Here is a 26719-nt window from a genome sequence, read left to right as displayed (position 1 = left end):
AAAAACAACTTATAGATTTCATGACATGCTGATCAAAAGCCTCACAGTGCTTTTTCATAGAAATAGAAAAAACTCCTAAGATTCATATGGAATCATAAAAGACCTCAGAGGGCCAAAGCAATCCTGAGCAAAAAGAACAATGTCGGAGCGCTTATCATTCAGAATATCAAGCTTGTTACAGAGAGACAGTAACAAAGACTCCACGGTGCTAAAACAGGCATGTACATCAGTGGAACAAATCATATGACTCAGACAAGAATGCACAAAACTACAGCCATCTAATATTTGATTAAAATGCCAACACACACACACACACACACACACACACACACAGGACAAATAGTGTCCAAAAAATAGATGTTCCCATGCAGCAGAATTAAATGAGACATATATTTTCATTCTTCAGAAAAATTCACTCCAAATTGATCAATGATCTTATTATCCAATCAGAAATGCTAGAATTTCTAGAAGAAAACCTTGGCAGTGCCCTGTGCTGTGTAGGTGTAAAAGAGGCTTTCTGAATAGGAATCCATTTGCCCAGGAATTAAGGCCAACAAATGACAAAGGGGGCCTCATAAAACTAAAAGACTTCCACATAGCAAAGGAAACAATTAGTGAAGGGGAAGCCCGCAGGATGGGAGATAATCTTTGACAGTTATACATCTGCTAAAGCATTGATATCCAGAATATATAAAGATCTCAGAAAACAACAAGTGAAGAAATAATGACCCTATTAACAGCAGGCTTTGGATCTTAGCAAAGAATTCTCAAAAGAAGAAATAGAAATGGTTAAGAAGCATCTTTTAAAAATGTTCAACATCTTTAGCAATTAGGAAAAGCTAACTCAACCTACTTGGAGACTTCATCTTCCCCTAGTCAAAATGGTAGACCAAGAAAACAATCGGCCAAAGAGTGTGAGGGAGGGGGAACCTTCATTTGCTTTGGTAGGATTGCAAACTGGTACAGACACTGTGACAATAAATGTGGAACACTGTCAGAAAGCTAAAAATAGATCTACCGTATAACCAGCCACACCACTCAGCATGTGCTCAGAGGACTTGAAATCCCATTTCACAGGTATCTCCTCCAGAACGTCCACCGCTACTGTAGTCCCAGGGCTGAGAAATGAAAACAATCTCAGCGCCCTCCAACTGATGCAGGGTGAATGAAATGTGATACATGCAGGCAAAGCCATACCCACCGGCTTTACGGAAAATGAGGTGAAGACATTTGCAGGCGCATAGATTTAATGAGGAACTATAGAGAGAGAGGTAACCGGGACCCAGAAATGTAAACACCATATGTCTTCTCTTACTTGTGGATTCCACCTTCATGTCTTTAGATATCAGCTTATCACTTGGGGTAGCCATAGATACCAGAAAAGTAAATGGGGACAATGGTAGGTGGAGACCTAGAGAGAGAATTAATAGGATGCAGGAGCTGTGAAGGTGTAAATGAGGAAAGCAGGGAAAAACTCATCTGGAGAGGAGGGAGAGAAGGCCAACAGTGATGGAGGAAGGCAGGATAAATAACACCACAAATGTTTGAAAAGGCAAGAGATAATTTATTATTTTATGTTTACTTAAAATGCACATATGTAACTACATATATTGAATATATATATAATTTACATCATATTTACAATAAATCAAGTTAGGCCTCGGGGTGACAATGGTTCACCAAATAACCATAGACTATCTATTAACAACAACAAAAAAATCCAATGCCAGACATGGGAAACTTCCTCATAAGTTATGGGAGAGAGAGTCCCACCGCCCTATAAACAATATAGACTATTTCCATTGCCCTTGGTTGCTTCCAGGAAACTTATAGACCCTACACTAAAGATAGCACATACTTGAGACAGAGGACCAGAGTACTTGGAGGAATCAAAATGGAACAGATCTGGAAGTTTCTTCCATGAGGTCTAGCTCTCATAATAGCTGAATGAGCTATGGAAGCTGTCAAGGGACAAAAACAATCAGGAACCTCCTTTGGCTCTAAGGCCTACAAGTTCAACAATGTCCAGGATGATAAGATATTCTGAAAGGTTCAATAATGGCACTTATATCCTGAGGTAACCAACAGCTATCCAATTGTACTGCAGGCTGTCTAGCAGCAGGAGATTTATGCAAATTTACCCCATTACCCATAGCTGGTAAGGCGACAGACCCTGAAGGATAGACAACCCACTATTACCCCTTCCCCAAACCAGTATATATTCTAAATCCTGATTTTTTTCACCCACAGATAGATGTAAGTCTCAAACATCACTGAAGAAGCTTCTTTTTTCAGGATACAGAAACCGTTACAGAAAGTTGTGTCTGGTGAAAACCCAGAGACCAACTCACTGTGGATTTCCCTTGAGGGACATCTTCCACCATTTCACGTAAGAGTCAGAAAGGTGTGGAAAGGCAGCGTCCAGATTCAGAGATCAGTGTCCAGGCAGGAGTGAGCTTGGGAACTTCCTGGACTTGGCCCACACCTTTGGTTATTATTTAGAAATAAATGTAGGTGTAATAAAAGTGAAAGGCTACAGGAATAAGAGGAATAGTTATCCCTAAACAAAACAAACAGAACTGTCTTCGTGAGCTTTCCATTGCTGTAAAAATAAAACAAAAAAACAAACAAATGCTTGAGGAAACCACCTTAATGGAGAAACAATTTATTTTGATTCATGATATTCAATCCATAATAATGGTTTCAATCCATGGTACTGCAGGGACCAGGGACCATGTGGTGCAGCAAAGCTGCTCACATCATGGTGGGCAGTGGAAAGAGAGCAAATCGAGAGGACCAAGGACAAGAGATAGGCCCTAAGAGCAGACTCCCAAAGATTATTTCCCTTCATCTATGTCCTGTTTCCGAAGTTTCCATCAGTGGATTGACCTACTGGGGTGAGAGCCCTTATGATACCCTTACCTCTGAACATTGCAGTTCCGAGGAACAAGCCTTCAACATATGAGCCTTGGGAAGACATTTTCTATTCAAATCATAATGGCAGTGAACTTGAGTAAATTTTTAGAAGTACTTTTCCCTCTTTATGGTCCACTCCCCACCCAGATTGAAGACCTATGGAGTTCTAGAAGTATTCCAAATGCCAAGCGTGTACGCATGTGTGGCAGGAGTAATGGGGATGGGGATGTTGGAGGCCCCTTGGCAGAACCATGTGACCAGATGATGAAGGTTGCCAGCCTCTCTCAGCAACTGAATAGAACAACACTGTAGTATGAGGAAAAAACATGGAAAATAAGTTTATTCATATACAGATCCACAAATTGAAAAATATGGAATCAGGAACGGAGAGATGGCTTAGCCGTTAACTGTATTGACTACTCTTCCAGAGGACCCAGGTTCTATTCCCAGCATCCACACAATGGTTCACAACTATGTGTAGCTCCAATTTTAGGGATCCAATTCCCCCTTTAGGCCTCTGTGTGCACCAGACACACAAGTGGTATACAGACATACAAGCAAAACATTTGAATACATAAAATTAAATAGATTTAATTTTTACAAGCATTTGTTTATTTGATTGCTAGAAATGTTTTAAATTAGGAATGCCTATTTTATGAAGCTCTTGCTAGAAATGAATATTTACAGTGTCATGTAAAGAAACACCCAAACAAAGCAAAGCATTTTTTTTTTTTTGCAAAAAGAACTAGCGAGGACATCGTGTCTCAACTGCTCAACCACTTTTCCTAAAATAATACTTTTGACTCAACCCATGAGGTTGAACTCATTGATGAAAGCTAAGATAAAGGTAAAATGAAAAGAGAAGATTAGAGGCCAATATTGCCAATAAGCATAACTGAAAAATGCCAAACAAAACTTTGTATAACAAAAAGTGCTTTATGACCAAGTTAATTTAATGTCAGAATACATTAATGACAGTTGACTGAGAAGAGCAGCAAAGCACACGACCAAGGCATATGAGACTCTGTCATACGGGGGTCTTTTCTTCAGCATATAACAAGATGCCATCTTGCACTTTGCCCTAGTAGCCATGGCAACTAGAACAAACTAATATATCCAGGAGACAAGTCTTTAGAATGGTGAAGGAGCTATTAATAATCCCTAAGGGAAGGTCAGAAAACTCTTTCCAGTGATTCTAGTTTTTATTCCCATCTCCAGCTGCAAGTGATGTTGGGAGAGACTAGAATATATGAGCAGCAAAAGGTGAATTGAAACCAGGACTCCATGATGCAGCTTTGGTGAGACTGTCATGTCATGGTGGGACTTGGTAATGTAACTATTTTGTGGTCATAGTCTCTTCTGAAAGTACATGTGCACCCATGCTCTGTAAGAAAGCCCAAAAAACTCACTGGCCTCATCTAGTTGGACTTTGATGAAGTTGTAATCTGGCTTGTTGTGGGTGCCCATCAGGGTGATTGGACATTTTCTGTGTGCATTGAGAAAAAGCTAACACAGCAAGGTCTCTGAGCTCAATTCTTCAGTATCAGCAGTGAAACACAAAATAAATAACCAAACCAAGGTTACTGACTCCTCAACAGTGTGAAGGGGATAATCAACAAAATCAACTCAATGTTTGGAAAAGACACATCTAGTAACAGCGAATGACTGATGAAATAAAGGATACTTAGGTGGGTGGGAGCAGTGATGTCCCAGCCAGTGGGGTTGCTACACAAACTGAAGGATCTGAGTTCAGATCCCCAGCTCCCATATAAAAAGCTTGGCACAGCAGTGTGCACCTGCAATCTTAGCACTGGGGGAGCAGGGACGGAGAGGTTGCTGAAGCTCACTGGCCGTCCACCCTAGCTAAAGAGGTGGACTTTACAAATTCTTGGACTTCTCTCAAAAAATAAAGTAGATGGTTGTGAGCCACCATGTCAGAGACAGAATATTGTATACATAATAAATAAAAAAAATAAAGTGGAGAGCAATTGAGGAAGACACCAAATGTTGACCTTTTGCCCCCCCCATACAGACATGTATACATATGTGAACATGTGTGAACACATATAGGAAAACATAAGATATTTACTGATCATATATAAAAACATAATATAAGTAATATATTTAGTAGTAGAATAACAGAAGTGTTAACTGTAAAATAATGAACATGACAAGAATGATCACTTTGAGTATTTTTACCATATAGATTTCTAAGAAGTACAATGCAGAAGAAAAGAAATAGGAGACGTGAGGGTGAGAACGTAAGAAGTCACTAGGTGGAGGAATTACGAATGCTTGCACAGGAAAATGCAGATGGGATGTTCAGATATATGAAAATGAAAAGGAGGACTCCAGAATGAATAAGAGTAAGGCTCATTTATCCTTGGGGAAGCTTATATATCAGCCCAGAGAGGACAGTGTGACAGTGTCTGCCTATCTCCTGAAACAACTGCAAGAGTAGAACTTGATCACTATTTTCAAAGGTTGGACCATGGGTATAATATCCCATGAGAAAGAAAATGATGCTAGTAGTTTAGGTTCCGTAAACTACTGCCTATGCCTAGGAAAAAATTCAGATTTCCACTCAAGATGTGGATGCATGTGAACTTGTGTCATGAATTTTTTTCCTTGGGAAATGGGACACAGTGTCTATTTACTTCAGATGGGGCACTGAGAACACACCAAAGTGATAATTACACCAAAGTTCAATCTGTTGAATCAATGAGTTTATTGGGGTCACTTAAAGGAGAATGAACGAGAAGTTACTAACAGGATCAGGGATGACTCAAAGGCAGTTACATCAGTAACTGGAAAGCCCAGCTCTGTATGGGTGATAACTCATGAAGGCTGGAGCTCCACATGGCATGCAGGTGACTCAGTAGATTAGAGAATCTCTTCCAGGTGTTGTTTAGTGCTTCTATAACCTTGGGAGAGCTGCCTTATGGATCTGTAAGCTTAGCTTTTTAAGACCCATGAAGCTCATTTACTTCCTGAATCTCAGGAGACTCACTCTTCCTTCCTGAAGAAAGTATTTCAATTCAGAATTTTCTGAGCCTTCGACAGCCTCCTCAAAGGAAGGAATATTTCAATGTATAATAAATTACAAAATGAGACAATCTTTACAGTCAGGAATGAGAAGTGTTACAGTTGAATGAACTTTGCTGTAGCAATAAAATAACAAAGTGTGTACATTTATAGTACAAGAGACCATGCCCAGGTGGGCTGGCATCTTAAAGGCTATAATCTGAAGGTGTTCCCACAGCACAAGTGTAATGGTTTTATTAAAATCATCTTTCAAAAGCTAAAAAAAAGAAATTATTACACATCACTTCACTTCTTGCTCCAGCTCTTGTGTTCTTTCTGGCTTCCTCTTTTTCAGTGTTCCCTCAGCTTTATTGGGATGATATAGATATTCATGCAGAGTTAAGCATTGGGCCTCTGTGCTACAATAATAGTTGCTTCCTCTCAGGAACTTTACTAGTGGTTATGAGTCTTTACTACCTACCACCCATTACAAAAAAAAAAGCTTCTTTTCATGACTGGTTGAGGCTGGTAGCCTCAACTATCTATAGGCACTAGAATAAAAGTTTAGAAGTCAGTTTGACAGGTATATCATATCAGTCTAACCTAACAATAGCAATGGCTTCCCTACTGGGACCTATGATGTCCCTAGCAATAGATTTTTCTTCTGGCTTACTGTACCAGACATAAAATTCCTCTGGTGTATCAGGGATTAAACATAATTGTAAACCTGTTGGTTGTATCCATGATAGCAATGCCACTATTGCCCGACAGTTCTTATTTGGTTTTATTTTATAAATAATGACTAACCAATTCTAATGTCCACTTGGATATTCAAAGGACCTAGTACAGTAACAATTAAAAGTACTTCTGAGATGAATACTACATTTGGGTTTAAGATATATTAAAAACCTGTTCTAGTCAAGGTAACATAATATATTGTCATTAAGTTAGACAACTAGATCAATAAACAGTTTAGTTTAGACACAGCCCCATTTGTACAATTATAGCTGAATTTTTGACAAAGTGCAAATTCAATGAGTATAGAAAAGATAGTATTTCCAATAAATACTGTGGCAACAATTCAATATCTATTTGTACAACATAGTTTTGATTTACTCTGTGCAACTGAAATGTAAAAATTACACTGTAAGTCTTCATACAAAGACACCAAGACCTAGGGGAAGACTTTGCAACCTTTGTTAGGAGATACTTGATTACATGTAGTAACCAACATGGTTGCAATGAAACAGTCTAAAGAGGTGTTTGTAATTCCCTTGGCTCTCAGATTTTCAAAACGATTCCCTAGGAATTCCAAACTGGGAAAAAGAATGGCTGAAGTCTGGACCAGCAGATGGGGAACTTGTCTCCCAGAAATTGCTTTATAAATTGCCAGATGACTTTGCAAGAGACCTTAAAGCAAGGATAAAGGTCAGTGTTGGGCAGGACCATGCCTTGACCAGAACTGCTTAGCTATGCACCCCTATAGCCCTCCATCTAAACATAAACCACAAGCCAGGGCACTGACGATGGACTTCCAGGTCACTGGACCTCTTTGTCCCTATTTCCAATGTGGCCACATTGAATAAGCTTCCTTTTACCACTTGTCACTATTCATTTGTCTCTTTAATTGGTTTACTGGGGATGGGTGGCTGAGCCTGGCTGATTAGGGCAGCCAGGACGCAGGCTCTGATCTTCATGGCTTTTGTGACAATGTAACACTAAAGGAATTGATGGAAAAATACAACAGCTGATAATGAAATCTCATCCAGCTAAAAAGTGTATGCTTTTCGAAAGACTCAGCATCACATGAAGAGACCAGGAGGAAATATTTGCTTAGACCCGATAAGAACCTTGCATGCAGATTTGCAAAGAACACCCCAAACTCAACAGCAAGAAAACAAACAGTCCAAATAAAATACCAAAAAGCTAGAACATCATTTTTCCCAAGTAAGATGTGCAAATAGGAACACAAATTCCACTAATTAGTGGGCAAGTGCAAAGTACTGCATTTTTGCATTGTGTTATAGCTATAAGCCTTTGGGGGGCAGGGAGTGAAATGTGGTGATTTGAAAGAAAATGACCCTGAAAGGGAATGGCACTACTAGGAGGTGTGACTTTGCTGGAGTGGGTGGACTTTTTGGAGGAAGTGTGTCATTGTGGAGGCAGGCGTTAAGGACTCATATATTCTCAAGTCACACCCAGTGTCTCAGGTCACTTCCTGTTGCCTGCATATAAAGATGTAAAACTCTCAGCTCCTTCTCCAGCCCCATGTCTGCCTGCAGGCCAGCATGTCCCACCATGATGATAATGGACTTTACCTCTGGAACTGTATGCTAGCCCATTAAATACTTTCCTTTATAAGAGTTGCTCTCATCATGGTATCTCTTCACAGCAACAGAAACCCTAACTAAGACATTCATCAGGGTAGGCTTGTGGGGGCGGGGAGGGGGTTATGACAGCAAATGATAGACATGGCAGCAGGAGATGGAAGCTGAGAACTTGCCTTCAACAGCAAGCACGAACAGGAAGTAGGGGAAGACTGTACATTTTAAGCCCACCCCCAGCAATACACTTCCTCCAGCAAGTCTGCACCTCTTAAACCTCCCCAGATAGCACCAGTGAATGGTTCCAAGTTGTTCAAATGCCCTAACTTATGAGGGCCATTTCTTATTCAAACCACCACAGTCACCACGCTATAAAATCATATATCCAGTTCTCAGCAGCAAGTCACAAAGTAAACAGGGAGGGAAAATGAATGAATAAAATATGTCACTGAGAGACAGAAGAGGTGAGGATGGGTGGGGGTCAGGGCAAGACATCCAGCCTCATTAACTGAACAACTACTGTATTCTTGGAACTTGCATTGGTAAACAACCTCGTTGGACTAGCAGGATCACAGCCGGTAAGCCCACTGTGACTTCCAGTCACTCAGCATGCAAGTTGCTGCCCATGGACGTATTTATAAGATGCTGATACCCAAGTCCTCTTTCAGAAATGCCATGAAGGTGGTCTGTGAGGCAGTAGGCATGCGGATTTCTAAAGTTCCCTGCAATTCTACTGGGAACTAAGGTTGAGAGCCCTGCCCTCCAGACTCCAGAACCGCAGGCCTGGCAGGTCCTGCCTCTTCAGTTCTTCTGCTCTATTGGCTACTTCTTCTCTTGGGAGCCTGAACTGGATTCTCTTAGTCTCACATGGGCACAGAATGCCTGCTCTTTTCTATTCTTTGAAGAACAATGCAGCTCATCTTTCAGATCTACTTTCTCCAAGAAGCCTTCTTCTGGCCATGTGAGCCCATTTGGTATGCTTGTTGTTGAAGTGGTTGGTGTTTCCAGCAAGCTCACTCACAGGGTGTACTGTAGGCCTTTTAACTAAAGGGCAGAGGCCAGACGACATAACGCCTGGGAGCTAATGAACTACCAGAATTTGTGCTGGGATTGACCCTGGAATGCATGGAAGCTTCACCAACAAGACTAGAGTATAATGTGCTTTGCTGTGCTTTTTTTTCTTTTTTTATACTTTATATGCAATTGTATTAGCATATATTAATTATAAACAACAATGGACTTCATTACAATATTTTAACACATGTATATAATGTATTTTGATCATATCCACTCCCCGCTATTCTCTCTTGACCCCGCCCACTCTCCCTGATCTCCTTTCTCTCCCCAATTAGTCCCTTTTCTACTTTCATCGTTTTCTTTTGCTGAACCATGAGTTTAATTAGTGCTATTCCAATCGTGTGCAGTTTTTCTCTCAAAAACTAATATGAGTGTTCTCCCTGATGAAAGCTCATAATTTGCTAACATGTTAGTCCTTTCTAATTAAAACCTAGCTGATGTTCTATACGATAAATGAAATCTACATTGTGGCTCTTGGAACATCAGGATTCTTCTGTTTTTATTACTAGTTTGCATAAGATTCATTTTCTCATTTTGTCCACCATGAGTTAGCTTTATTCTTAATAGTCATTCTTAATGATTTCCACTGTTGCTTGTTTTGTTCTGCTTTGAGGCAGGGTCTTCATGGATCACTGTGTAGCCAAGGATGACCTTGAACTTCTGACCTTCCTGCCTGCAACTGCACATGCTGATTATAGATGGCAGATGGCAGACGTGTCCTAACACGCCACGTTTGTCAGTTCCTGGGAATCAAATTAAGACTTTCGTGCATGTAAGGCAAGCAACCTATCAATTGTGCAACCTTCCCTGGCTCACCTAACAATTTTCTGATCAACATAGAAAGTGGCATGTATTTCAGGTTCTATAACAAATATTAGGAAGCAGTTGCTGTTGTGGGGTATTCGTTGGAGAAGACTGCGGACGTGAGTTTAAGCCAATAGAAAGTCTTTATTAGCCAGTCGGCGACTACACTGGGTGTTTGGGACCTGAGTCTATTGCAGGGTTAGCTTTTAAACTCAAAAACTATGTTCTGGGCTGACATACCTCACTCAGTTAGCAAGAATGGTTATCCAGAAGCAGAACTACAGAAGACAAAAAGCAAGGCTGCTACATTTACAGACTTTCTCAGAACTGTGAATTAGGTGCTGTCTATGTGCTGAGTTTTATGGCCTGAATGGTACTTCTATCATGGAGTCAGTTCTGGTAAAGTCTGGGGCCTACTAAGGTCTGGGGGTCTGTTACACTGTCACTTCCATTTTATTGGTAAGAATGATGAGGTTCAGAAAAGTTACCTAGAGGGTAGAGATAAAAAAATGAATAAAGAAGCAAAGTCAGTGAAAATCTCACAGGTTTGCAGAGCAGATCTGTGATTTAGACCCAAGTATGGTTGGTCCCAAAGCTTTCATATCATTCTATTTTGCTTCTGCATTTTAACTATTGTTGATGACAACTCATTGATACATTCAAAAAGAAAACAAAGTGAAAGATTATTTGGAGACTTGGTTGATCTATCACACAAAATTGACCCAAGAAGCATACAATACAGTGTGAGGAAGAATCTTGGTTGCTAGCTTGACTGCATCTGAAATCAACCAAGAGGGAGGCCTGGTAGACAGGCCTATGAAGAATTTTCTGGAAAGATTAACTGAGGGTTAAAGACTGTACCTCACAGTGGGTAGCAACTTCTGAAATTGACCTAGACATAAAGAGGTTTGAGGGGAAAACAAGGTTGTTTTTGCCTGCTTGCTTTTGTTCTTTGCTTTTGAATCCATCCATCCTGCTGCTGCTGCTGCTGCTGCTGCTGCTGCTGCTGCTGCTGCTGCTGCTGCTGCTGTATCCTTTGGTAACATCTGGTTCAGCTTCCTCAGTCTTTAGTGAACTAAAGATCAGAAATCCTGAGTCTAGAAATCCACCAGGCCCCAAGGTACCTAACCAGTACCACTAAAGCTTTCAGAATGGTGGCCTGAACTAAGTTCTCATTCTTTCCACACAGATGACCACCATTGAACTACCCAGCCTGCACTGTGTAAATCAACCTAATAAATTATATGTTCTAATATATGTATGTGAGAACATGGAACAAGTCCTTCACTGTCGCATCCCTCCCATATAGATGCTCCTGCATGTGCTGGCTAGACGTGGTGGAGGTTTTCAGAAGGAGTAATTTGTCTGAGATTCTGCAGACGCAGAACACAGAAAACAGAGAGGGAGGATCAGGCCCTGGCCTGGCTCTTGAACTCTGGGTGTCAAAGGTTTCTCTGATGCTGTTCTTGATAAATTCTCCTGATTCCCTTGTCAGAGTTAGTTCATATTTATGACCACCAGTACTTTCATCTCTAGAGTAGGGGTTTCTGCTTGCTGGGAGAAAACTATTTCCCTTGCTGGAGAACAAACTGCTGAATGGCTCCCCTTTAATGAATGAGAAAAGTTCTCTTGGCTGTGGAGAAGTGAAGTCAGAACCAGCACCTTAGCTGCCTTCACTTTGTCGCTCACCCGTCTCTCACCCATGCCGTGAGACTTTAAAGTCTGTCCCAGAGGGGGCTGGAGAGATGGCTCAGCGGTTAAGAGCATTGCCTGCTCTTCCAAAGGTCCTGAGTTCAATTCCCAGTAACCACATGGTGGCTCACAACCATCTGTAATGAGGTCTGGTGCCCTCTTCTGGCCTGCAGACATACACACAGAAAGAATATTGTATACATAATAAATAAATAAATATAAAAAAAAGTCTGTCCCAGAACCTCAAAGCAGGCACCTGCTGCCTACACTGGTTCCTAGGAGGAGCACCTGTGACCCCAGTATCTGTTCAGTCACGTCTGCCGTCTGTCTGTAGCCTTCCGTTATCATTCGGTGCTGTGAAAGAAAGGATCCAGGGTATGAGATCCCTTCCACCAGGGATCTCAAGATCTTCTCTTATCTTCCTCATGTGAAGTGTGGTTTCCAGTCTCTCCCCCTTTTAACCTGTCTGATCTTTAATTCCTTCAAGCTCTTTGTTCTGAATGGTCTCCTTGAACCTGCTATTTTTTTTCCCCAGGTTACATGGAATCTACTGTCTCCCATTTGCCTTTTACCAGATCCCCACTCCCAGGGCTCACAGGGCAGAACTGCTGGATTGTTGCCTCTTCCTTGGCTGTGTTTGGAAAGCGAAAATCTAGAGGAGTCGGGGGCTGGTGAGGGGGCAGATCCATGAGTGCTGAGGTGCCTGTGAGCACTCTGGGTCGGAAAGGAAAGAACCAATCCTATAGCTGGAGATAAGTGGATATCCTGGCCAACCCGAGCTGGTGTTTGAAGAGCTGACATCCTAAGATTAGTGACTTTGCTCTGAGGAGGCAGGAAAGCAAGCCTCAGCCTTCCAGTCAAGTAGTGATTTGTACACCGCATTCCACCTTCTAATTGTTTCTAGAATTCCCACTGGAATTCTGTAGTGCATGGAGGGGTAGGAATGCTGCAGCTAGGGATGAAGGGGCTCTGTGGGAATGCCAGCTCAGGATGCTAACCTTGAAATGTAACTCTATTTCTGAGGGTGGGAGGGAACAATACATTTTTTTTGGAGCAAAAACAACAGCAGCGGTTCATAATGTGTACTATCAAAGTTCTCACTAAAGGATCATGAAAGAAAAGAGGCAAGCAAGGGTGGAGGAATCCCTCCTTAGGCTCGTGTGTTTGAACACTTGGTCCTTTGGTTGGTGGTGCTATTTGGGAAGGTCGTGGGACCTTTGGAGGAAGAGCTTTGATGGAGGAAGCCCATCACTGAAAGTAGTCCTTGAGTTCTTTTGGCTGGCCCATTTTCTGTTCTCTTTCTGCTTTGAGACTGCCCATCTGGTGTGACAAGCTGGCTTCATGTTTCTGCCACCCTGTCATCCCTACAATGATGGACTGTATCCTTCTAGAACTGAGAACCAAAATAGACCCTTTCTCCCCAAAGTCAATTTTGTCAGGATATTTTGTTACAGCCACAGAAAAGTATTTAATAGGGGGATATTGGTTCAGGGCATGACTAAGTGGAAATGAGAAGGCAGAGATATGGGAGGGGAGGCAGAGTTTTCACAGTTGTCACCACCATCATCATCATCACCATCACCATGGTCACCACCACCATCATCATCATCACCACCACCACCACCATCGCCACCATTATCACATCATCATCTAATGATATTATAATAACCTACTATTGTATTCTAAACAAGAAACTAGGCTGAAAGGGAACCAACTACCTTTGTCACCCAGTACCATTGCTGTTACATTGGGATTAATTGAAGTTGGATAAAAATAAAACGAGGGGGCCAGTCTCAGAAGCAGATGCCCTTTACTAGAACAATGGATCCCAGCAGTCCACACATGGGAGTGGGGACTGCATGCCAAGGACAGGTAGGGAAACTATTGGGGTGAATGTTTTTATCTTTGCAGACACTGTAGGCTCAGGGCTGAGACAAACCAGCGGTTGGTTTTCCGTGTGTCGCCCTTCTTGTCCGGTGTCTCCAAGTGCCCGACTGCCTGCAGATGTCTTGGTTACTATGCTGACTTTCCCATCAAGCAGATGTTCTTATCAGTGTGCTGAGTCCGAAGTTTCTTAGTTCATTCAAGACTGTTTTAGTCCTGAATCCTGCATTCCAGACCCTGAAAGCATAAAATAGAAACGGGAAGCGGTATTCGTCGGGCTGCTTTCTGTTGAGTCAGGTCAAAGCCGGGGCTTCTTAAGGTCTGTCCTCAGGCTCTAAGGGTCAAAAGTTGGGTTGACTTTATGTAGCAGGAGTAATTTAGTTTGTTTGCTGAGGTGGGTTGTGCTACTGCTGTCACGTGCTGCTGGAGACACCTTTGAAAACAGCTCATTAGATGGGGGGAGGAGGGGAACTACAGTGAGTAAGACGAGATCAAAGCTTAGGGGACCTAGCGGGAGTGTCCATTGTCTTAATGAGGATCTGGTGATGATGATGATGCTGATATGACCTGGGAGGAACTTCTGTAAAAAGCTTAAAGGACAGGTGAAAACCTAAGTATGAAGATAACAGGGAAGAAAGGAGTGACAGAAGTCAGGATGGGACGGAACCAAAAGCCCATCCAGAAGAGGAACTTGTTATTTTTTTTTTTTTTCATGGCTCTTCAGCTTTTGGACCCTATCTCAAATCCACTTGGATTTGTTGGTATGGAAGCAGCATTGTTTTTGGAGAAAGGCACAAACCCCATATTAGCAGTAGTCAGGAGGGCTAGGCCTTTTTAGTACCATAGTCACCAAAGAACGGAGCTGGTCCTGATAGAAGCCAAGCAGCCCTGAAAGGTTTTAAGGTTTTCTGCAAACGGCTGAGGCAGAGAAGTTTACTGGGTGCAAAGAAGCCCTCGGTCCAGCTGCTTTTGTTCTGAGGCCTGAAAAATGCCCAGGGAAGAAGAAAAGGGATGAGTTGGACGGCTCCTTAGTCCCTTTCAGAGGTCACCTGAGCTGCTCTTAAGGGTTTGGGGGCTCAGCCTGCCCTAATGGCTTTGCAGTTGGTAGAAGGGCATACGTAGACGGGGCAGCATTTAGAGTGCCTCATAGAAGCATCAATCTGAAGGATCGGGATAGAACTTTCCAGGTGGCAAAGGTCCAGAACAGAAGACCGTCATGTGATGAACTGTGCACCCTTGGAGTGTATTAGGGAGTGAGGTAGCATTCAAAATGTGAGACCATCAGCACTATTTTAATTCTCACTGAAAGTGTAGTTGAGAAAACAGTTGGGGCAGCTTTGACCTTATTAGAGGAAGAGGACAGGCAAGAAAACCATTTAAAGGACCTTGGCAAGCTTTGTCATAGGTGTTAGCAGGACCGATGGGCTTGCCACTGCTGTAAGGCCATCCGCTTGACAAGAGATTTAGATCTTTCTCATTAGTCAGCATAAATGCAGAATTGGCCATTGGGTATTTCCCGCTATTTGCCAGGAACGTTGAGACAAAGTTAATAAAAGAAAAATTAACATCATGATTATACAACTGGCAGGACCATGTACCAGAACCCTGTCGAAGGAGAAGATAACTGTGTAATCAGATGTTTGTTACATCAGACTCCTGCTTAAGGAACAAGCACTGGAAGCTTTGTGAAATAAGACAGTTAAAGTCAGCATCTAATTGGCAATTGAGAAGAGAAATAGAATACTATTGGGTCCTTTTTATAGGATTGTCTAGCAACATCTCAAGGACAACTATTGGGTGTCCTGAATAAAGTTTCAAACCTGTAAGTTTGATGGCAGAGTATCTGGCAGCCTCTTCTAATCAGGCAACACAAATGGTTGGGGTACAGAAGGCCCATTACAGATATGAGAAATGCCCTCTGGAAAGAGTTGGCCAGCACACACACACACACACACACACACACACACACACACACACACACTCCAGGAAGAGAGTCATTAATGATAAACAGTTATTCAAATAACATTTCGTAAGGTTGAATGCAATGTCTGAGGACTGTGGTCCTTTGAACTGCTAAAGAAAAATACTGATCATCCTGGTTATTCGTTCCTCTGGGGTGTTTAAGGCCACGTAGATAGCCAAAATTAACTTTTGTTTTTCTGTCAAGATCTGATTCCCGGGAGTAACTTGGGTGTGGGAGAAACCTTTGGTATTTTTAGTTTGTTTGTTTTTTTTTTTTTTTTTGTCAGCTATTCCATTTATGTGGGGCTAAGTCAAAGACCTTACTTCACCTTGGTTTCTCTTGGAGCTGTGGAGCAGACTTTTCTTTGGTGTTGACCCTCCTCTTTGTAGACTTGACACTGGTTCAGCAGAGGGGGTCTCCATGGACTCCCTGAACAGGGACGTAGATGGATGCCCATGGTTACAAACATTAAGGAATGTTCCATAATTCCCTGGAACCTGGTTGACTTTGGAGGACAAGGGGAGACATATTCTCCTATTTAATCCCTCTGATCATATTAATTTAGGCTTCCAAATATGGTTATTGAACACTCAGAAGGTCAGTTATACCAGTCTGCTACTTTTAATTGCTGTATACTATTTTAAAAGCCAGCCATTCATATGTACTCACTCATAAGTGGCTTTTAGACATAAAGCAAAGAAAACCAGCCTGCAATTCACAATTCCAGAGAACCTAGACATGAGGCCCCTAAGAGAGACATACATGGATCTAATCTACATGGGAAGTAGAAAAAGACAAGATCCCCTGAGTAAATTGGAAGCACGGGGATCACAGGAGAGGGTTGGAGGAGAGGGGAGAGAAGGGAAGGAAGCAGAGAAAAATGTATAGCTCAATAAAATAAAATAAAATAAAAAATAAACTTGGATTAGTCATGCAGTTTAGCTGACTTTTAAAGTTGTTGATCTTTGACTTTAGAAACTTTAATACCATATACACCATCTCACCGACTCTTGCTCTTTATGTGCCTTAAATAACTGACTCAGACCTTCATAACCTGCATAAACTTTAAATAACTGACTCAGACCTTCGTAACCTGCATAAACTTTCTGGCCTTCTTTTCAGCTTTTTTGTACACATCCAACTATCTTAATCTTCATATATATAAATCCTTCTTTACTATAACGATTTCCATCTTTACCTCCTTCTAACATTTTCTTTTATTTTTAATACCATGAGACATAATCTCATGAATAAACTGATTTATTATTGTGACAATTTTCTTCCTGAGGAAGGGTTAGACTAAGCAATGTCAATCCCCTCCTCCTGAGGTCCCAGTGACAAACCTAAGTTCTGTCTCATCAAAACTCATCCTAGGGAATCAGTTAATGAATTTATTGGTCCTACTGACGGAGAGTTGGTAAAGGGTTACTGATGGGAGTGTGGGTGACCCGGAAGTAATCACACTGAAAAGTCTTTACTCAGTATGTATGAGGGTCTTCTTAAAAATAGCTGCATACATAGATCATTTTTAGTGTTTTCTTTGTCTATATAAAATTGACTGGGATGGGCTGTTCATTTCCTCCTTGTGTGAAGGAGTATTAACATTTAATGAGTCCCATTGAGATTATTTTGGGCAGGCATAGCTGAAAGTACAAAAATGGCAGTTGTTTAATTTAGAAGAAATGACAGAAGCCCTGTATTCTAAAAGACAGATACTAGAATTCTTTCTTTATCCTTTCATTTTAAAGAAAAAGGCTGGAAAAAGTAAGGATCTTTAAAAAAATTGTTTTTAGAAAGGTAATAGCAGTAAAGGAAATCATTAGGATACTTAAAATATCTGTATTTATATAATATTCATGTATATATGAGACATATTGAAAAGCACAGACATATGCTATTCTTATCTAAAGGGAAGATGGTTGTCCAATAGGAAAAATGTACCCTGGAGTAGAGCAGCCATCTCTGAAAGTCAATGTATACCTCCAAGTGACAGGGACCGTGCTGTAGAACCAGAATTGGGATAAGTATCAAGTTGATAATATCTTGACCAGAACTCTGTGATTACAATTATCTCGTCCTTACAAGTAGATTTAAAATTTTTAAAATGCAAAATCTCCTATTTTACTTCTGTGGTTGCACTGGTTAAATATATTTCTTATCTTTTACCATAACTTTGTTCCTTAAAATTTTAGTTTCATTATGAACAAAATGAAACTGGGCCAAGCCGTCAACTTTAGTTCACTCAAGCTAACCAAACACATCACTTAAAAAGAACAAGCAATAATTGTATGTGAAAAGACAGTCCGTACATACATAATCATTTATAAGATATGCTTTAATAAGCCAAGGTTTTGAGTTTTATTGTTTGTTGTGACTGTGTTTTTATAATCTTCATCCTGAAAAGAAAACAGCATAGAGATTTTTAGGAGACGTGCTAGACTGGGCAGAAGCAAAAGCAGAGTAGTGTGGAGCAAAGGAATCTCTTAAAGGCACAGGGAAGGGGTTCTACCCCAGTTAGAGGAAGATCGGCCTGGAAATGCCAGGCAGAAATAACCGGCATGAAGACCCAGCAGAGCTTGTCATAAAAGCACCTCACTGTCTAGCACTGACAATTGATTCTTTGAGTCCCTATTGGGGATTTGAGTCTTATCGATATTTAGCCCTGGGCCTCCATGAATCTCAAAGTGCTTGCTGCCTTTGTTAGGTTCTCCTCTGAAGCCAGTAGGTGCATCATGCAAAAACTGTGTCAAAATCAAAACTAATCAAAACATAAAAAGGAAAAAAAATCCCCAAAGTTGGTTTGTCTCCAAACAAGTCAAAGATTTGTTTGACTCTCCAAATCTACCCCAGGAAAGTTCCAGGAGGGGGCGCTGTGACTCAGCAGTCACCACCTGCTTTCCCCCTGCCACAGAGTTGGCAGAGTTGGGGAGGCTGGCTTTTATATATTGTATCCTTTTATAGTAGTTGTTTGGACAACAGACATTTCTATATTGTGAGGTAAATAAAAATAACCTCGGCTGGAAATACTTTACCAATTAGCTGATGGGTTAGACAAGTGCACATGTTTTTAGTTCTTGGGCTGTGGGTTAATGGGTTAGACAAGGGCACATGTTTTTAGTTCGTGGGCTGTGCCAGTACCCTTTTCTGTGCCACAGAGTTAGGGACCAGCCGGACCCAGGGAACAAATATGGGGGACATTTTGAGACAAACATTCTTGATTCTGAAGTGGGAAGTCCAAGATTCATCTCCAGAGCCAGTGAGCTTATACAGCGCAGGACAATTTGTCAAGATAACTCACACACAAGCTGTCCTGTTTCTGTCATTGCCTATTCCTTGGCAGCGCCCATTTGAGGTCAAAGCAGATAAAACACTAGGATGGGATGCCTGCAACAATTAAAGCCTTCAACAACCGCACGAGACAGAACCATCTTCCTTCCTTCCTCTCTCCCTCCCTCCCTCCCTTCTTTCCTTCCTTCCTTCCTTCCTCAACTTGTCACCCAGAATCAGTCAGGGGAATGAGCTAATGATGTCCCCCTACTTGTGGAAGCTACGTAAGCAAAACCCAAAGACCTGCTGGAGTTCTGCAGAGGGCCTGGGTCTGTGGAGCTGTCTCTCATACTTACCTTCCTAGTGAGTATGTGGTGGTGGCTGTGATCTGGGAGGCAAAGGGCAAAGGGCCTCTCTCTGTTCTGTAGGTTGGAGGTTGGGGAGAAATCCAGAAAATGTTTCAAGCTGAGTTTTTGAGGCACAACAACCAAAATCCAGAATGGGGCTTGCACCTCTTGTAAGGACAGAGGTTGCAAACGCTCCGAGGTTCCACATCACAGCTGGATGCTGCTCAGTTCACAGTAAGCCTGGCAAGTGGCCATACTCTCCAAGGGGGTGGGTGTCAGAAAAGGGAGAGGACAGAGGAAAGGTCATTTAGAGCGGGGGAAGATGGGGCACAGGACTTCAAAACCCTTCCTGGTCTTCAGCACCAAATGTTAGATCAGTATTGACGGAAGTGACCTGAAAATAAAAGAGACATGAGACCGACACCATTAGTAGCAGACTTTCCTGTCCTAGAACAGCGGAGGAAGTCGGTAGATGAGAGCAGGGCTGTGAGGAACTGTACAGCGAGATTGGGGTTTTACAGGCCAGAACAGGGAGCGTTCGGGATAGAAAGTTTACCTGTACATTTGCTCGTTGTCGTCTCAGGTCTGAGACATGCTAAGCGGGATTTTTATGTTGCCCTTCTTGTCCAGTGTCTCCCAGCTCCTACCTGCCTGCAGAGGTCCTCATGACCGTGTTGGCTTTCTTGTCAGGCAGATGTTCTTATCATACACCGAGCCGTATGGTCCTCAGCGTTTTTGAGCTCTTTGTTTTAAGCCATTAACCCTCCAATCCAGTTCATTAATCTATCTGAAGGACTTCCCCTCTGCCATTACCGCAGGTGATGGACAGAGCAAGAGGCGGGGTCTACTGGGACACTCATATCTCCCCGTGGGGTCTCTCAACTGTAAAAGTGGTTATATGTTTATAGCTTATCCGAGGTCTTTCATGCGTCTCATGTGTTAAGTGCTCAGCACGCACAAAACTTCCCCTACTTTTTAGTATCTTCCTCTGTCCTAAATTCTGTCAAGATCATACGAGTCCTGCTATAAACACTCTAGGAGCTGAGCTCACCCTTAACCTTAGCTCCCATATATCCCTCCGGTCCCCAGATGCCTTTGCTTCTGGCCCTTTGCATCTGTGTGTCTAGCATGATGCATCTTCCCGAGCTGCTTGTTCAAGTGTTACACCCTCCTTTGTGTCTGTGTGTCTGTGTATGTAAGGACACCATGGCAGCTCCTGGGAAGCAGTCAGTACTCCTGAGCATCTTCTTCAGGTTCTTCTTTCTCAACCCAAGACAGTTTCTTCATATACAGATTCACAAGACTGGACGCCCTCAGTACATCACTGATACAAAGGTGCCCCCAGTTCATCCACGACCTGCTGTGTCGTGCCCTGTATGACTCAAATGTGTTTGGGTCCTTGGTGCATTTAGCAAGTTAATTGTTCATTAAGGGGCTGGGACACTCACAGACCTAGCCTGACATTCTGACAGCATACCAAATGACTCTTGGTGTTTGATTTATGGACACAGGCTCAGCTCCTGGCTGGCTCATGTCAGCATGGGCTAGAGTGATAAGCACACATTTATCTCCTGGCCTTGATGAATGGCACGGCAGGGCCGTGCTGCAAAGGCAACAGGGCCCACCCCCCGCCCCGCGTGGGAAGGGGACTGTCACAGAGCACATTAGGAAAACCTGATCAGACTCCTTGTGGGAGGACAACGTCTGGATTTAAAAGCTAGAATTTTAATTATCATACAAATTAGAAGGAAATTAATCAGCTCATATTTTATGACCGGACTCGGAGTGGATCACTGATGCTTAACTTTTATGGCGAATCTTTGATTAATTGAGACACAGCACAAAGGTATAAAACCCAAACTCTAGCTGCATGACAATCTCTTCACTTCCTCCCCACTTGCCCAAAGGTGGGAGGATGAGAGGAAAGAGAATACTACATATCAGGAAGACACCTACATATGCAAATACATTGCAGTTTGACTTCTCCTGAGATGCTTCTTGGTCTTACCACATTTTCTCAATGTGAGTGTACTAGAATCTTCTGGATCCCACTCCTGTCTTTTGCATGGTACTCATTGGGTGAAGACTGTTGGGTCACCAGATGAAGGGCAAATTATGGGAGGAGGGTCACTGCAAAGGTATCAGTCATAAATCCATACCCAAATTTCCATGTGCCCTACCTTCATGGACCCTGGACCATAAGAAAACTTGTCAGTTAAAGAATCATTTTCATAATCATCCATGTCCCCAGTGCCCTGTACTCCATTTTCATGGGTCCTTGTGTTAAAGGAGGAGAACAGAGAGAAGGAACACACACACACACACACACACACACACACACACACACACACACACTATCAAGTAGGGTATTAGAATGGCTGGATATTGTTAACAGACCGAGGATCCCCAAAAGGGCTTCTGGACATTGAAAAGGCTGAGAACCTTGCTCAGTATAGGAGTCTAGATGCCTAAGCAGCCATTCCAATCTGGTCCTGGAGGCCTGGAAAATTTCTGGAGATTCACTTATCTTTAGTCCACATTAGAAGGTCAAAGAAATTAGAGTCTGATGTCAATGAACAACGACATCATTGTCATCTTCATCATCATCATCACCATCACCATCATCACCCTCACCGTCATGATGTCACCAACAGCAGCAGCAGCAGGAGGAGGATAGGCATACTCACCAGTGGGAAGTGGAGGCAGGTAGGCAAAACCACTCTGATTTTTCCTCAGACTTTTTATGTATAGGTATCTTGCCAAAAGGAGCTGCTGCCATGAGAGTCTGTCTTCTCCCCTTAATTAATTCCTCTCAGCAATGTCCTTACAGACTTGTCCAGAGGTGTGTTGCTGGGCAGATGGCATCAAGCTGACAAGATTAACCATCATGTCCCTGAACCACAGTAAAACTTGGCAGCTAAAGATATTTTTGTTGTTGTTGTTGTTTCATTTTGTTTTTTTTTTTTTAATAATATTGGTCCAGTCATCCATGGCTCCAGTGCTACCAGGGCTGATTAAATGTGGGGAGAGCAGAGAAGTTTGGAGACCAAAGTGGGAAGCCGATGAGAGCAGCCTGGGTCTCTATAATGAAGAGTTACACTACTGTCTTAATTAGGGTTTTATTGCTGTAAAGAGAGACACTATGACCATGGCAATTCTTATAAAGGAAAACATTTAATTGGGGCTGGCTTACAGTTCAGGGGCTTGGTCCATTATCACCATGGCGGGAAGCATGGCAGTGTGCAGGCAGACACAGTGCAGGAGAAGGAGCTAGAAGCTCTACATCCAGAGCAGCAGGCGACGGAAAGTGAACTGGCTTGAGGTTCTGAGACCTTAAAGCCCACCACCTAGTGATACACCTCCCCCAACACAGCCACACCAGCTCCAACAAGGCCACACCTCCTAATAGTGCCACTCCCTACGGGCCTGTCTGTATCTAATTCTTAAAAATTATGTTTATATCTATAAATGGGGGACATGTGGAAGTCGGAGGATGTCAGGGCAGAAGAGAACTGGCTGTTCAAGTTGTCCCCTGACTTCCACATGGGCTCCACTTATAGATGTAAAAATAATTTCCAAGAATTAGATACAGATTAAAAATAATAAGAGCTAGCATTTTCACCTATAAATTAGAAAGTGTTTTTAACTCTACTTTGTTTTGATGAGACAGGCACTCTCTTACATTAGTGTGGAGTGGAACAGGTGTGGAAAGAATTTGACAACATGAATACAGCCTAAAAGATAATTATATCTTTTGGCCTATAATTTAACTTCTAGGAAATTATCCTAAGTAAAATTTAAAATGCAGAAAAGGCACGATGTGTGAAAATTCATTTACTCAATAAATATTTATTAAGAGCTCACTATGAACCTGATGTTTTTCTAAATACTGAAAATTTAGCATTGAATTAGGAACAAAATCCAGCCTCAAACTGATGACAGAGAACCGAGGCCAGAGTACTGGGAATGTCATACATTAATAACAGTGCCTTAAAAAGGATGTCAAGATGGCTGGGTAAGTAAAGGTACTTGCTCCCATGCCTGATGACTTGGGTTTGATTTCTGGTTTTCAAATGGTGGAAGGAGAGAACTACTTCCCCACGTTGCCCTCTGACCTTGCCATGTGCTCCATGGTGTGTACCCAATTAACTTGCGTGTGGAGGAGAAAAGCAATCTGGCAACTATAAGAGTCCGAGTCTTCTTCCTGCCTTTTAGTTCTTAACTCTTATCCAAGGACAGGACAAACCAGAGAACAAGCAAGTCCAACAGGAGCGGTTGGGGACATAGATGAATCAGGAAAGCTCCTGCCTTGCAAGAATTCTGCAGGGTTGTGCATGCTGCTCACTCCACTCCTGGGGACCAGGGTACAGGAGGATCCTGGAACTCACTGGTCAGGCCAGTCTAGCTAGTTGGAGAGTCCCAGGTTCAGTGAGAGACCCTATCTAAAAAACAGAATGGAGACCAGTTGAGGAAGCCCCAAAACTTTGACCCTGAATCTCTACTGGAGAACACACACACACACACACACACACACACACACACACACACACACACCAAACAATAAAAACCAAAACTCTGAAAGAAGTCTGGGACAAAAGAGAGGGAAAAAGAAGTGTCATATGGGCCAGAGGGTGTGAACATTCTCATAAGGGCTTCCATTACTATTTTCTCTCTCCTGGTCTTGATTATGTATGACAACACCAGCTAATGCGGTACAGTGGAGTCGGCATGAGTACTTGATGCCCCAACAGGAAAAGACATTTTATAAGGAGCAAGTCTGTGGGGAGGATCCCAGAGGGATTCTGTGTGCCCAAGTGGTATATTTCATTCTTGTGTGTGTGTGCATATGTGTGTGTGTTCATATATGTGTGTGCACATGCCCACACACACTTGCATATGCATCTGGAGACCAGAAGTCATCATTAGGCATCTTCTTCAGTTGCTCTCTATCTTATTATCTGAGACCCTGGAGTTCACTGATTTGGCTAGAGTGGCCAGCCAATGAGCTCCATGGATTCACCTTTCTCTGAGCTCCCCAGACCCATGTGATCTTAATACCCTTTATAGTGAGGTTTATAGTGAGGTTAACACTCTGAGAATGGACTTCCTGTGAGCATAAGATCCAGAAAGATGCCCAAAGAGGCAGACCACTTTGGAGAAACAGAGGGGAAGATGGAGACTACTCCTGGACTGAATCGGGTGGACTCTATCCACACTTGCCCCACAGCTCCAGAGCTTATCCTGAGTGGAGAAATGTAGGCTGGACAGCACAGCAAGGCTGTGGAAACTGACTCAGCACCAGGCTGACAGCCCCAGAAAAAAGACAACCCTTACCCAGTGAATCACTGGCTAAAGCTAGCTGAAAACTGAGAATCCTCGGAGAATTACAACATGACTCAGAAGTGTCTGGCATAACCTGAAAATGTAGACTTTTCAGTAAATGTCCAGTCCTCAAGGGTAATACCAATGCGATCAACAAAGGCCGAGCAGGGCATGATGATGAGGTTGGAGCTCTCTCTCAGTAGACCACAAAGACACCAGTGTGGCAGTGATACATGAAACAAGGTGGGGAAGCATTTCTAAAACACTCAGAGTTAGAGAAATTCGCAGTGGCAAAACAGAAATCATGAAGGCAGAACCTGCGGTGTGTAGTGTTGAGTGTCACCGTGACGCAATCCAGGATCACCTGTCGATGGGGGACTTACTGTCTAGACTAGCTTGGCCTGTGAACATGTCTGTGGGGGATTGTCTGATTCAATAATTGATGTGGGAAAAACCCAGCCTAACAGTGAGCAGCTCTGTCCCTGGCTTTAGGTCCTGGACCACTTAGAAAAGGAGAAAGTGAGCCGAGTCCTGGCAAGCATGAATGCATTGTTTGCTCTCTGCCCTTCACTGTGAATATGACTGTTGCAAGCTCCTGCTGCTTGTGACTTCCCTGTTTTGATGGAGTGTAACCTGAAGCTATGAGCCTAAGTCAACTCTTTTCCCCTAATTTGCTTTCATGGGGTGTTCTCTCAGAGTGCCTGGAAAGGAAACTCAGACCCCGCTGCTAGTTTTGGGACTACCGTATGCAATGTCTGAAGCTAGAAAAATTACTAGGTTGATTTAGCTGAATGGAGGGGCTGGGGCTCAAACTGAACACAAGTTCAATGAAGATGGAGGAAGAGAAATGACACAGGATGAAAGTAGGGGCAGTGTTCAAAGGTCAGATATTTGTGTAATCTATGTCTGTTGGTGGAGGTTTCTGTTCTGCCCAGTCCTGCAGTCATCAGACCCAAAGAAACACACAGAGGTGTACATTAATCATAAGCTGGTTGGCCTATTAGTTCAGGCTTCTTATTAACTCATAACTTAGCCCATAATTCTTGTTTGTGTTAGTCATGTGGCTTGGTACATTTTATCAGCGAGGCAGTCTCATCTTGCTTCCTCTGTGTCTGGTTGACCACTGCAAACGGAGTCTTTCCTCTTCCCAGAGTTCCCCTGTTCTTCTTGTCGCTCTACCTATACTTCCTGCCTGGTCGCCCAGCTTATACTTCCTGCTTGGCTACTGGCCAATCAGCATTTTATTAAAATTCAAGTAACAAATCTTTACAGGGTACAAGACCATGGTCCCACAGCATATGTCTGTGAAAGAGAAGAGAGAGACCACAGGCCCGAAAAGTTGGAGGCTTCTGCTCTTGGTGAAGAATATGTGTTTACAAATTTAAGAATCCTGGAAAAGCCCCAGTAACTCTTACTTCAGTCCTTGACAGACACCTCTGCCCTCTGCCCCAGGGACACCAAGCCAGGGACCTCACTTACCAACCAGACAAGAAGATTGCCACAAAGAAGGTTTTGAGAATGGTTCCATGTAGGAAACTGATATGATCTCATTGACACAAATGGCACCAAGGAAGATGTATAGTTTACCACCCGATTCTGCGTTACCCTCTCGGTATGGTTCGCGCACCTCTGTACTTTACGCGAGTTTGGGCAAAGGCCTGGAGATTGAAAAGAAAGACACAAGAGACCATGGTCATTCGACAAGAGATCACCAAATGCCTCTTTATTCAGCTTTTTGCCAAACTAGTATACTCTGGCCCCAGTAAAGGAATTCCCTCCCAGCCAGACGGGAACCTGGCACCATGTGGGAATTCCTTCCCAGGCAGGGGCTTGGGGGCAGAGAGCAGTGGCAGCAGCAGAGAAAGAACCTGGTGCCCTATAGGAACTCCTCCTGGGCAGGTGGGAAATTACCATACCAAAGATGAAGCAATGCCCTACAGCTAGATCACCAGGCTATGGCAGAGAGAACACAGGAACTAGCAGGAAACTTAGCTGGCCAAAACAGTCCTTGAGAAGCACCCCAGGGAGCAAGGGGAGACCGGGCCCTACAGTATAGGTCCTGTAGTCTGCTGCAAAGAATAAAATTCCAGAAAGTACTT

The sequence above is a fragment of the Myodes glareolus genome, chromosome 18 (genome assembly GCF_982192425.1).
Source record: "Myodes glareolus chromosome 18, mMyoGla1.1, whole genome shotgun sequence".
NCBI classification, from domain to species: domain Eukaryota; kingdom Metazoa; phylum Chordata; class Mammalia; order Rodentia; family Cricetidae; genus Myodes; species Myodes glareolus.
This window is presented reverse-complemented; position numbering follows the sequence as displayed.